The sequence below is a fragment of the Paramormyrops kingsleyae genome, chromosome 13, assembly GCF_048594095.1.
Source record: "Paramormyrops kingsleyae isolate MSU_618 chromosome 13, PKINGS_0.4, whole genome shotgun sequence".
NCBI lineage: Eukaryota > Metazoa > Chordata > Actinopteri > Osteoglossiformes > Mormyridae > Paramormyrops > Paramormyrops kingsleyae.
In genome coordinates this window covers 656,728-670,058 of record NC_132809.1, presented here as the reverse complement: position 1 = coordinate 670,058, position 13,331 = coordinate 656,728, and the positions used below count along the sequence as shown (strand labels likewise).

Here is a 13,331-nt window from a genome sequence, read left to right as displayed (position 1 = left end):
ACAGTGAGTTCACTGTACTACAATGGCCCCAACAGTCACCAGATCTCAACCCAATAGAGCATCTTCGGGATGTGTTGGAACGGGAGCTTCGTGCCCTGGATGTGCATCCCACAAATCTCCATCAACTGCAAGATGCTATCCTATCAATATGGGCCAACATTTCTAAAGAATGCTTTCAGCACCTTGTTGAATCAATGCCACGTAGAATTAAGGCAGTTCTGAAGGCGAAAGGGGGTCAAACACCATATTAGTATGGTGTTCCTAATAATCCTTTAGGTGAGTGTATGTGTGTATGTGCACAATGAATGAATGGAATAAGCTGCTACAGTTACATTGAACCATGTGCTTGTGCTCATGTGCACAAGCACACACACACACACACACACACACGCCGATGGGCTTTAAAGTTTAACTTTAGGTTTGTGAAAGCAGACATAATTATTTCTGTCAGGACCTCGATGTGTATCCAAGCCCCAAAAACACACTAACTCAGGCGTTCACGCAACTTATCGCGAAAAACCAGACAGAAATAGACTTGAAAATTTTAAAGAAAAGACATTAGCGGTTTTTGTTAATGTTTAAAGGTATAAAAAAAAAACCTTTGCTGCCTTTCTTAAATGGCTAGAAAACATTGCCTCAACACTATTAAACACGGAATCCGCTGTTTGTAAACGGTCCGCATTTTACCCTCACCGCTAAAATAGTTGTGCTTGTTTCACACTTTCTCTTGTTTCGCTTGGGTATGCCTCTACTTAAATATTGTGTCTCTAGTTAAAAGTTTGGGACCTGTGTCTCATTCACATAGGCTTTCACATATGCAAATTGCCACCCCTCTTCTGGGCTAATGCCGTACGCTCATTTTGACAACGAATTGCCAGCGTTATTCGTTGATTTTTTTTGTCTAAAATGTTTATTATTCACATTGGTAGAAAAGTGCTTCAATACTTTAAAAAAAGGTCATGGTTTATTTGAAATAACTGGGCACTCCGTTTGTTGCTGCCATATTTTGAAATGGGTTGTCTAAGGAATCCTTATTCTTTGTTTGATGCCCCGGTTTCGGGTAAACATCCGCGACGGTTTATGACTACACCACATGGCCAAAGTGGCCTGCGAACGGACGATCACCCTGATAACAAAATACAACTAAATACATCTTTGTCAGGATGTGGGGCGGGGCAGGTCTATGACATTCGGGCTAAATGGGGGCAATAGCTTGGGGAGCCAGCCTATCTCAAAGCCTGTGGCCTGTTTGATTCTACCCCATGTTTCCTCCGTGTATGTCCGCTGTGATATGCTTAACAGACACGTTTGATGGCATTATTCTAACATAGCATGTTGCTAAATACCGCTCACTAGTTCCTACAGCTATTAAATGTATTTAAATGAAATCGGGGCATCTTGTTTAGAATAAAACTAAGAAAATACAGGAGATCGATCTTTCGCGTGTGTTGCTGCCGCCGCCATTTTGAAAGGCGCGTCTGCGTCACTGCGCATGCGCAAGCTTCGCATCCCATAAGGCAGTTATTTCGCCCGCATTGTTCAAACGGGTGGCACGCGCCTGGCCCTGCTCCTTGGATAATGGCAGCCTAGATCACGCTAGCTTTGTGCTACACTGACGGGACCCAGAGCCGCTATGGATGGATCTTCGCCTTTGGTGAAGTGTTTTTTTTTCTCTTTGACATTGAAATAAAACTGTTAAACTGATTACGGCTTTTTCTCATTTTTAAAAACTTGGGCTAAAGTAGTTGTGCTTGTTTCACACTTTCTCTTGTTTCGCTTGGGTATGCCTCTACTTAAATATTGTGTCTCTAGTTAAAAGTTTTGGACCTGTGTCTCATTCACATAGGCTTTCACATATGCAAATTGCCACCCCTCTTCTGGGCTAATGCCGTACGCTCATTTTGACAACGAATTACCAGCGTTATTCGTTGATTTTTTTTGTCTAAAATGTTTATTATTCACATTGGTAGAAAAGTGCTTCAATACTTTAAAAAAAGGTCATGGTTTATTTGAAATAACTGGGCACTCCGTTTGTTGCTGCCATATTTTGAAATGGGTTGTCTAAGGAATCCTTATTCTTTGTTTGATGCCCCGGTTTCGGGTAAACATCCGCGACGGTTTATGACTACACCACATGGCCAAAGTGGCCTGCGAACGGACGATCACCCTGATAACAAAATACAACTAAATACATCTTTGTCAGGATGGGGGGGGGGGGGGAGGTCTATGACATTCGGGCTAAATGGGGGCAATAGCTTGGGGAGCCAGCCTATCTCAAAGCCTGTGGCCTGTTTGATTCTACCCCATGTTTCCTCCGTGTATGTCCGCTGTGATATGCTTAACAGACACGTTTGATGGCATTATTCTAACATAGCATGTTGCTAAATACCGCTCACTAGTTCCTACAGCTATTAAATGTATTTAAATGAAATCGGGGCATCTTGTTTAGAATAAAACTAAGAAAATACAGGAGATCGATCTTTCGCGTGTGTTGCTGCCGCCGCCATTTTGAAAGGCGCGTCTGCGTCACTGCGCATGCGCAAGCTTCGCATCCCATAAGGCAGTTATTTCGCCCGCATTGTTCAAACGGGTGGCACGCGCCTGGCCCTGCTCCTTGGATAATGGCAGCCTAGATCACGCTAGCTTTGTGCTACACTGACGGGACCCAGAGCCGCTATGGATGGATCTTCGCCTTTGGTGAAGTGTTTTTTTTTCTCTTTGACATTGAAATAAAACTGTTAAACTGATTACGGCTTTTTCTCATTTTTAAAAACTTGGGCTAAAGTAGTTGTGCTTGTTTCACACTTTCTCTTGTTTCGCTTGGGTATGCCTCTACTTAAATATTGTGTCTCTAGTTAAAATTTCCGGACTTGAAATGCCCTTAGATTCAGAACATGAGAAGGGTAACACATTGAATAGACTAAAATGAAATTGGGTATGCCTCTACTTAAATATTGTGTCTCTAGTTAAAATTTCCGGACTTGAAATGCCCTTAGATTCAGAACATGAGAAGGGTAACACATTGAATAGACTAAAATGAAATTTGAATAAATAAATCATGTATATATGTTTTGTTTTAGGGCGTAACACTAGAAAACGCAGACGGTACGTTTTGCTGCTAGGTTGTTTCTCTTTTGTTTCAGGGACCGCAGGTCTGGGCCTTATGTCCTAAAAATTATATGACAATATTGCAAAATATTTATCACAAATGCATATGTAGAAAACAGACTACGACAGGTGCTTTTGAGTTTTTCTGATTATGATGACCGAATTGTTTTATTAAGAGTTATGGAGTATGTGACCGATATATTATTAAATTACACCAACAACCTCAATGGTATTTATGTAAAAATAGTATATTATGCAGATGTTTAGGCTATATTATGATGCTCAGGATACTCAAGTTAATGCTGATGATATGAATGCTCTATAAGATATTTTATCGATATCACAGCCTGATAACCTTACAAGCTGCATTACTTCTGCATGCATGTTATGTTGTTAGAATGAGCGTGCACCTCAGAGTAACAGTAAGTTTACACAATGTTTTATTGTTTATGTTTTAAAGCATCCAACGCATTTACAGGCCAGTCCTGATGCAACAAGGTTTTGCCTAGACGGTGTGTTCAGATGCCCATGCTGCACTTATGCAACTGACCAACAATTCAAATTTACAACACACATTCAGAGCCACGTGAGACATGCAGTACAGCATAGAGGTAATTCCTAATGATGTTTATTGGTCTATTGATTTTGGTGGTTTTAAAACATACACATGCTTAAATGTAGAATGCACTTCTTACAATCAAGATAGACAAAATGATGTGGAGTTCCTTAGTGGGAGTCCCTGAAGTCATGTGAATATTGGTAAGCTAATTTACCTATGTTTGTGTTTTGTTTGACACTGTAACTTTCTGATCAGCTACTCCTGACCTCACTCCCCCAGTCCCGTTCTGTGTATACCTTTCTTTTCTGTTGATAGCTTTGGTCTTCATGTTGCCGTCTTGCAGGTTTCTTCATCAGCAAATGCAACAATTATTGCAGACCCACAGGACACTTTCATTGTCTTTATTGCAGCCAAACAATAATACGCAAAGACCAGTTTAAACATCATGTATCCCAATGCATCAGTGAAACCAAGCCAACCACAACGGAAGCGCATCAGTCACCTCCCGCCTCTCCTGCTCCCTCCTTTACTGCTTCTGAAGCTGCATGTCCCCCTCCCCCAGTCCCCATCCTCCACCCCTCACTTTCTTCATGTTCCTCTGATCCTGGCTCCTCAGCAGCACCAGCACTACCACCCTCTCACCCAAAGAAAGCAGAAAACAGTGAAGTGTACTAGCTGTGGCCTAATCCTTAATAGACGGAACCTACGGATACATCTTCGAAGACGTCACACTCCCATCAAAATGGACATTACGGCACAGAACCACCTCAGTGCTCAGTGTGTTGATTACACAAATGGAGTGTTTGCAGTAGCAAAGTCTTTTATAGCACCCAGCACACCAGTACGTGTCATTAAAAGGACATGGGGTCCTGAACAAAAAACAATGTGTGAGCTGGATATCTGCAGAATTAATGCAGAGTTTGCAGAGAGGTCAAACCTTCGTCCATTTGAGTGCCACCACATTCAGTCCCTCGTGTACTGCCCTCCAGCCAGAATGGACACTCCATCACTTACAGAGGATGTTTTGCAGGTGATGGTACATGACAAGTGGTTTGGGGAAGACAAAAAGGAAAGGTGTTTGGTACGTCAGAGAGAAGCAAATGATGCAGGAGTCCCGTTGTCCTGTCTGGTGACTGTGTGTGGACCCCCCTACAAAAAGCACATTTCTGTATACGAGTCAACTATCTCCTATTACAGCCGGCTTGGCAGAGTGGTGGTAAGGTACAATTCTAAAATCATTTCATGGCATTGTCCTTGCGCGAACCCAAGGCAGTCATGCATACCTAAATATGTTGCCAAGTGGCATTTATTTGAAACAGACCAGGCACTCTTCAGAAAAACCAGAAGTGTGGAGGAGAACATCACAGAACATTTTCCAATTGACATGGAAAGTTTTGACCTAGAAGAAGGAGCTCCATACTCACCTGAAGGCAAAAATCTGTCGCGGATGGTTCAATACATTTTTCATAAGAAGAAACTGCCTGCGATTTTCCCCTCAGACGTGGTCAAGACCATTCATTTCCCTGTGCACTTCATACCATCAGAAACCTTTTGCTCAGAATGTTTAGAGCCCACTCCTCTAAGCGAACCTGTGCTGATTACATCTAAGGCTAAAATCCTAACAATCACTGATGTCATAGAAGGTATGTTCTCTCTTTATTTAAATATTTATTATCGATATTTTAACATTTCATTACTCACTACATGTACTGTAAATGTCAGTGTAGCCATGACTTCCACTATCAGCAGCTTAGCCTCCTTCCCAGCAATTCACACTTGTATGCTTACTGAGATAATTTCATACACTGGCTTTTAGTACTGTGCAAAGTATAGAGACATGTCACAGTGTAAAATGGTGAAAGATAAATGTGTAACATTTACTGGTGCTTGTGTCCATTAGGAATTTCAGTGTACAGAAAATGGTGCTACAGGTGTGGTATGGCATATCGATACCAGGAGTGGACTGATGGTGTCCACAATTTCGATGACCACACACTTCTGTCCATATACATGTGCCATTTTCTACGCAATACACTTCAGGTAGGAACCATGTTCTGTTGTTTTAATCATTTAAAACAATTACGAATACTTTATCAAAATAATATATTGTAAAGCCTTTAAATGTCATACATCAATTTCACAGACTCATCAGGCAGTAGGGAGTGCCATGGATGTGTTGGAGAAGACCTCTGGTAAAACCTATCCATCCAGGGAAAGGGTCCTGCAGGCTTATTTAAGCTTTGAAGCACTGTCAGACCTCGGTTACACATATGCTTGTGTATCGTGTGGTTATCATCCAGTATCTGTTGTGATGGACCTTCATGAGAAGGGCGTTTTTAGCATGCCTGGTAAGTGAACACATTTATTCATTTTCTTAGTCTTACATTGTTTCAAGCACCACATATCCAGCTATGACTGTTTGGAACATGCTTACTTAAGTCTTGCTTTCCTTAGTGAGCAGCATTGAGGAACCATCTCAGACTTTTGATGGAAAGGTAAGTGTTGAAAATTTCTGGGAGATGGTTTCCCTTGAAATGATCAGCCGTGGGTTGGTCCCAAGTAAGTACAGTCCGCACAATGTTCTAGGTGGGATGACAGTATTCTAGCATTTACTTTGTTTATCGTGGAATAATGTACTGTTATGTTAATAATATTTTCTAACATCATTTAAAGGCAACAAGTCAAACCCATTTGTCGTCCATCCCAGTTACCATAGTTGGGCTCCGTGGATTGGTCCTCACACAAGAGATAGGGATGTTGTACTCAACACTGAATACAAAGAAGTGTATTCTGCTTGTAGTGCAAAGGAGGAATCTGAGTTTAACCTCACAGAGGACCGACTGACTGATGAACTTCTTAAGCTCAAGGTACTGAACTTAAGTCAATTTTTGTCAGTTTTGTCAAAGATGTGTGTTTTTGAACCACGCCAGACCAACTATACTAATGTTCATTATAGATGGAAGCTGTGCGTGCTCTGTGCCGACAGTGTGGCATAGACCCCAAAGGCTCACGGATGGACCTGGTAACGAGACTTCAACAAGAAATGAAGAACAGAGCGAGTTATGATAAGGTGTTTTCACAGATCTGGGGAGCTTCTGGTAAGTTGTGTTCTATTACTGAGAGACCGTTTTTACAGACAGTTCTTAGTTTCATTACTTGGAATGGTTGCACTCTGATTTACAGTTTCCTTAAACAGGTGGATGGGCTGTGGTCACCTGTCCTTGTGCTGTGGTGTATGGTGTTAAGTTCAACATAAGGGCTGAGAGCCCCCGGGACTTTGCTGACCTTTTATTGTCGATGAAACATTTTCCAAACATTGTATTATATGATTTTGCGAGAGGGTTGGCAACACATACCAACCTAAGAGATCCAGAATCATTACCCTTCAAACCTCATGGGGGTAGGTTACTTGAGCCTACTGAAGATAACATCAGATGTGCCACTACTGGACAGATAAAAGTGAGCTTGCCATGGCTAGTCACCAAGAAGCCAGTTCCTGATGAAAATGGCCACCCTATAACTGGATCGTCTGAGCATTATGCTCTTTATGATAGATTTCATGAGGCAAACTCAAAAGATGCCAGGGATGTCTTGCGAAAGGTGGAACTGGTCCCAGAGTTACGTGGTTGGATCAACAGCCCGTGTGCTGAACAGCTCTTTGCTGGAATGAGGAAAAACAATCATTTTCTCAACATGATGACTCCCTCATCGCATGTCTTTTTGATGCGAAATATTTTGTGTCACTACAACAATGCTAGAAATTCAAGAACCATAGAAAGCATGAAGAAGAGATTGGGCAAAGGAGTGGACATACAGTTAAATTCCAATGGTCAGACAGTTTTGGGTATGTATTCCACCCTCATTCTAAATTATTAGTGGTAATGTCATGTTTATGTCATGTTTATGTAATTTTGCTGTCCGGTGCCGTGAAGTTATATTTGTCTTTTAATTGTAGGTGATTCCTCATGTTTATTTTGCAATTTGAAAGATCATAAAGCTATAACTTACAAATCTGTCAGAAATGCTAGACAGCATAGCGTTGATGAGAAATGCATGCAGTACAACCGATTTAACTCATTCTAAATCATTTGGTTTAAAATGTGCTTTTTTGCAGCACCAGCTGAAGCACCAGCCGAACAAGCACAAACAACAACAGCAGCACCAGCTCATGGTATGACAACTGCAGCATCCCCTGGTATGAAGACAATATATATTTTTTGAGGGCCTGGTTGTACAACTTAATAAAAACCTTAACACATCCATGTTTTTTAGAATATGTATACTTATGTATGTTTGCAGTGGGTACTTGATCTGCAGCTAAATGTATACCAACCTTCAGCCACCCTAAGAAAGTGTTATATGCTTCATAAGATGGCTCAGTATCACAGAAATGTGGTGAAACACTTATTTGGTTAATATTTTCATGCATGGTCTGATATGTATGACAGGAGATCTACCAGTGTGCAGTGATGACTGCTGGGGACTACCACATCTGGAGCACACAAGTGCCCGATCGGAAATCAGAGACTCAGAGGTGCATGTTTTATGTTTTGTTCCTCCGTATTTGTTTGTTTGTTTATATATTGATTGACTCATTTGATTGATTGCCGCATGGGCTCTCTTAGTCGCAAATTTGGAAACCATTTAACAATTGGCAACCATTTCATTGTTTATGGGTGTTATAACTTTTAACATCTAATGTATCGGTTATTATATTATTTATAACTTGGAAACAAACTATTCATTAATCAGTAATACAATTCCTTTTGTGTCATACTTTTTAAATATTTTCTGTGATGCCTCGTAGTGCATGGCATATAAGTGAAGTGATTAGTTGTCATTGACACACCACAGCACACAGTGCACAACAACAAAATGTGTACTCTGCATTTAACCTATATGACACCATGACATTGCAGAGGAGAGCAGTGCTTGGGGGTGGTACCTTGCTCAGGGTACTTCAGTGGCACCTTTCGATTACAAGTGCACTTCCCTATCCATTAGGCCACCACTGACCCTATTACAAACAGCAGCATAATTTAATGGAGTCAGATTAATTGGTCTTAGTGATCTGATCTGAAGGTGGGGATTAGGGTTGTAACGGTATGAGATTTTCACGGTATGATAATCGTCTCAGAAAATATCACGGTTTCGTGGTATACGGTATTAAACTATCATTATTATTAGTATAATCATCAGCTACAATGACCCTTAAATGAATAAAAAGAGATATGGTTTTTGGATGAACATGGTTTATTGTAACAAACTTTTTTTTAATGAAAATAAAAAAAACTTATGGAAGTATGAGTCTAACTTTTGGGGGAAAAATAAATAAAATAAAGCTGCGCATCTCCCATTTGAACAAAATAAGGAATAAGTTATTTCTCTTTATATTAGACAAGAATAAATCAAACTGTCCTTCCTCTTTAACAGCATATATGGGAGAGCAATATGTGCAGGGTCATGTTTGTTAATATTTTCCTGAGATTATCATAGCAGCATGCATTTCTTTGCTTTTTTTCAGGTCAGATTATGATGAAGAAATGTAAGCATGTTGAGATTTTCAGGGCTCAATCTTGACCGCTGAGGTGAGAGAATGTGTCCACTTGTACTAAACACCTATGAGTTTTCAGTTAGTGTATTTGATGATTATTCTTTTAAATAAAATTATAAAGTGATCATTAAGTGTTCTCTTGAGAGTAGCTCTGGATATGTTCATGTGTTCACGTCTTCACATAGTGAATGAGACAGCAGACGCTTTAAAAACCATGACCATCATGCAGTGGCGGTTTTAGGCATGGGCGAACGGGGCAGCCGCCCGGGGCGGCACTTTTTCATGTCACGTGGGGGGCGGCACACGAACTTGGAGGAAAACAAAAATAATCTAAATAAAGCGTTTTTCTAGAGGATGGGCGAGCGGAGACGATAAGGGATGAAGTTGGGAGGGCGCCGGGAGGGATTCTATGGGGGGCGGCACACGAACCTGGAGGACAAAATAATCATCTGTGCCGCTGTGTGTGTGTGTGTGTGTGTGTGTGGTGTGGGGGGGGGGGGGGGGGTAGTTGGTTAATGAGCAAGCGGCAGCCTTTTTGCGCTGTATATTCACAGACGCACATCGCGATTTAATTTGCTGCACAGCTATATTTTGATTTATTCATCCATCTATCTATCAAATCGGACATTTTACGTGGCATCTGAATTATACTGTAATTGACTCCAATTACATGACTGGATTCCGGGATTCCCTCTGCATCACAGAAATAATACGGCTTTAAGTTATAAATGGAACTTACCTTTATCTTCACGGAGGGATGGTGTTCGCGAATATGGGAGAACATGTTCGACGTATTTCCTCCTTTTGCGGCCACTGTTCGTCCACATTTCTTGCAAACTGGATATCCACCCCACGATCATTTTTCGGATACCCAAAATATTCCCATACTGCAGATTTTAATTTTTTTTTCGGCAGGAAATAGAGATTAGAATTTGCAGCCACTATCGGACATTTTCGCCGCTGTGCATTTATGGGTGGAGTCTAAGCAGTAAAGCGGAAAGAAGTTCCATATACACAGCAGCGCAGGTGAGATCTGGTTTCTTTTTTTTTTTTCCAAACCGCGGATAGGCAAATGTGCATGATATGATAATCGTACATGTCAATATCACAATAAACCGCCATACCGGTATACCGTTACAACCCTAGTGGGGATTGATACACCTTACAAAGTTGATGCTGTAATATTTATCACTCTGATGCATTGTTCTGACCCATATGCATATAAGCCTTTCAGTCTGACAAGCTGGTAGTATCATGACTGCCTTTTTCCAGGTCTGGTGCCCAACGTGATCAAATTGTTTTACACCTGTGCCCTCAGGTGGAGTCAACTCTATGTGATACCATTACAATATGTCATAGTTTTACAATAGTTGTGACAATATCATTTCTTTTAGGAAAATTCAATGTGTTGAAAGCACAGATGGTAGAGGAGGAGGAATGGGTTCCATCTCCATTGAACAGGTATTTATGTAGCTGATCTTACAGCTGAACCTGCTGTTTTTCTCTTTTTTTCTCTGTGCTTACTGTGCTGTACCCTACAAAAATGTGAAAACAATGAGCTTCATTTTAAGCAGTTGGAGTTGGAATGTAGAAGTCATGCTATTTTTGTCTGTTTTTGTTATATTACAGAACTATTGTAAAATAATATTTGCGTGCTTGTATGATTTCTTTCACAGATCCCCCTCGACGTCCTGGAGGATATCCTTTTAGAAGTAGTCCTGTTCGAGGGTGACAAAGCTTTTTTAAAGCTGTCACTTGTTTGTCACCTTTTTTTGGGACTTAGTCGGAAGGGAAACATTCCGTGCCCGAGCGCATTTTCAGTGGCTTGACAGTAGGTATAAAACATATTATGATATTTGAATACCCTTTGAGTTAGGATGTTTGTATTCCCATTAACAAGGGATTTTACTCTAATGAATCATTCTTAAATTTGAAACCTACAGGTGTAGTCCCATGGAAACTGTACAGTGCGGCCTATCAAGCACAATTCCGACGATTGTATCGCCTGGAATGCTGCCAGCACTGTCTAGAGACTTATAAGAACAGCTTACCAGGTATGCATACTGTGTAAGAATGTTGACAATTGTTGCTGAAGTCAGTGGTTGCAAAAAGAAAGTCACCAGAACAATTTATTGTGTGTCAGGTCCTGAATATTTTCTTGAAAGTATGCAATGAAAAACATTGTTGCTCTGTTTTGATACTAAGTATGCTTGCTTATTATTTATTGTCCCATAGGCTACATTGGGCGTGGAAGACGAGGGGAACTTCACACAGCCTGGGTTCTGCAGCGAGTTCTGCAAACACCTTACGGAAGACTTGGGTGTGTGAATGGGTGGGTGGGTCAGTGAGTGAGTGAGTGAATGGGTGGGTATGTAAGGAAAATAGCAAATTGGATGACTTTGGAATAAAAAAATAACAGCTACTATGCCTCTGTTTCCTTGTCTACACACAGACTACACACATGACCGAACCACATTTTAAGTTTTATCAGCTTTTCATTAAAAAGCACAGTGGCACCCAATTGTGATGAGTTACTGTATGTGGAAATGAGTGGCACCTCTGTATCATTTGTGAATAATTTGTCATCTCATATCGACATTAAATCATAAGTTTATTTAATTTTAATGTTGGCACAGAAATAAGTTACAGTGCCTTTGGAAATGCAATAAAATGCTCATTTGGAAAACGTTTAACTATCCTTTGTAATTGAGTAAAATTATGATAACTGAATACTTTTATAAGGCACTGTATACTTGATTGCAATGGGTTTTATTACTTTCCGGCTATATTAATACACCAATCAATATGTTAACCAATCATCACAGACAAGCATTACATCGATATCGGATTGAAACTATATTATGGCCATCCTACAGCTACATAAACAAGGGTAAATAGTCCTACTTTCACTGTCCTGGAGAGAGAGAGCGAGAGAGACAGAGATGTAAACATGTAAGCAGCAGCAGAATAAAATAGAAATATGATTTCAGAATGTTTTACTTACTGTATGCAAATGTCATTTTCGAGAAATGTTTGGCTCGCATTATCACCAAATTGATGACAATATCACCATTTACTACAAAACTTTGAACTCAATAATTAACAAAATAATATATAAGAAATAAATTGAGAAACTAAATTTCCTGTTACAGACAATTTATCTTAAAATAGTTTGATGTTCAGAATGCTCCTCACTCCACTTCACGCAACTTTAAAACACGCAAGGACCATGTTAGGCCAAAAGCTGAACAATGTTTGTGGGCAACACTCTTGATTTCCCCAGGAGATCTAGACATAGCATATATGCTCACCTAAAGGATTATTAGGAACACCTGTTCAATTTCTCATTAATGCAATTATCTAATCAACCAATCACATGGCAGTTGCTTCAATGCATTTAGGGGTGTGGTCCTGGTCAAGACAATCTCCTGAACTCCAAACTGAATGTCAGAATGGGAAAGAAAGGTGATTTAAGCAATTTTGAGCGTGGCATAGTTGTTGGTGCCAGACGGGCCGGTCTGAGTATTTCACAATCTGCTCAGTTACTGGGATTTTCACGCACAACCATTTCTAGGGTTTACAAAGAATGGTGTGCAAAGGGAAAAACATCCAGTATGCGGCAGTCCCGTTGGGCGAAAATGCCTTGTTGATGCTAGAGGTCAGAGGAGAATGGTCCGACTGATTCAAGCTGATAGAAGAGCAACTTTGGCTGAAATAACCACTCGTTACAACCGAGGTATGCAGCAAAGCATTTGTGAAGCCACAACACGCACAACCTTGAGGCGGATGGGCTACAACAGCAGAAGACCCCACCGGGTACCACTCATCTCCACTACAAATAGGAAAAAGAGGCTACAATTTGCACGAGCTCACCAAAATTGGACAGTTGAAGACTGGAAAAATGTTGCCTGGTCTGATGAGTCTCGATTTCTGTTGAGACATTCAAATGGTAGAGTCAGAATTTGGCGTAAACAGAATGAGAACATGGATCCATCATGCCTTGTTACCACTGTGCAGGCTGCTGGTGGTGGTGTAATGGTGTGGGGGATGTTTTCTTGGCACACTTTAGGCCCCTTAGTGCCAATTGGTTGCCACGGCCTACCTGAGCAT

The 13,331-nt window shown here is 40.7% G+C and overlaps 3 long non-coding RNA genes across 4 annotated transcripts; all 3 read left to right on the top strand.

Annotated features, from left to right (window-relative positions):
- The first annotated feature begins 2,634 nt into the window (after positions 1 to 2,634).
- Positions 2,635 to 5,304, top strand: LOC140578131 (uncharacterized). The gene is made up of 3 exons (XR_011982149.1): positions 2,635 to 3,237; positions 3,569 to 3,719; positions 4,698 to 5,304. It is a non-coding gene; the product is annotated as an uncharacterized lncRNA (long non-coding RNA).
- A 509-nt stretch (positions 5,305 to 5,813) lies between these two features.
- LOC140578123 (uncharacterized) lies at positions 5,814 to 7,107 on the top strand. Its single transcript, XR_011982141.1, has 4 exons — positions 5,814 to 6,015; positions 6,122 to 6,534; positions 6,624 to 6,765; positions 6,864 to 7,107. It is a non-coding gene; the product is annotated as an uncharacterized lncRNA (long non-coding RNA).
- Positions 7,108 to 7,210: 103 nt separating this feature from the next.
- Positions 7,211 to 11,583, top strand: LOC140578119 (uncharacterized). 2 transcript variants are annotated; one of them, XR_011982137.1, is made up of 8 exons: positions 7,211 to 7,511; positions 7,782 to 7,862; positions 8,116 to 8,201; positions 9,192 to 9,255; positions 10,616 to 10,682; positions 10,898 to 11,052; positions 11,165 to 11,275; positions 11,457 to 11,583. It is a non-coding gene; the product is annotated as an uncharacterized lncRNA (long non-coding RNA). The 2 variants fall into 2 exon arrangements; XR_011982136.1 differs by having other exon boundaries at positions 10,898 to 11,056.
- Positions 11,584 to 13,331: the final 1,748 nt, after the last annotated feature.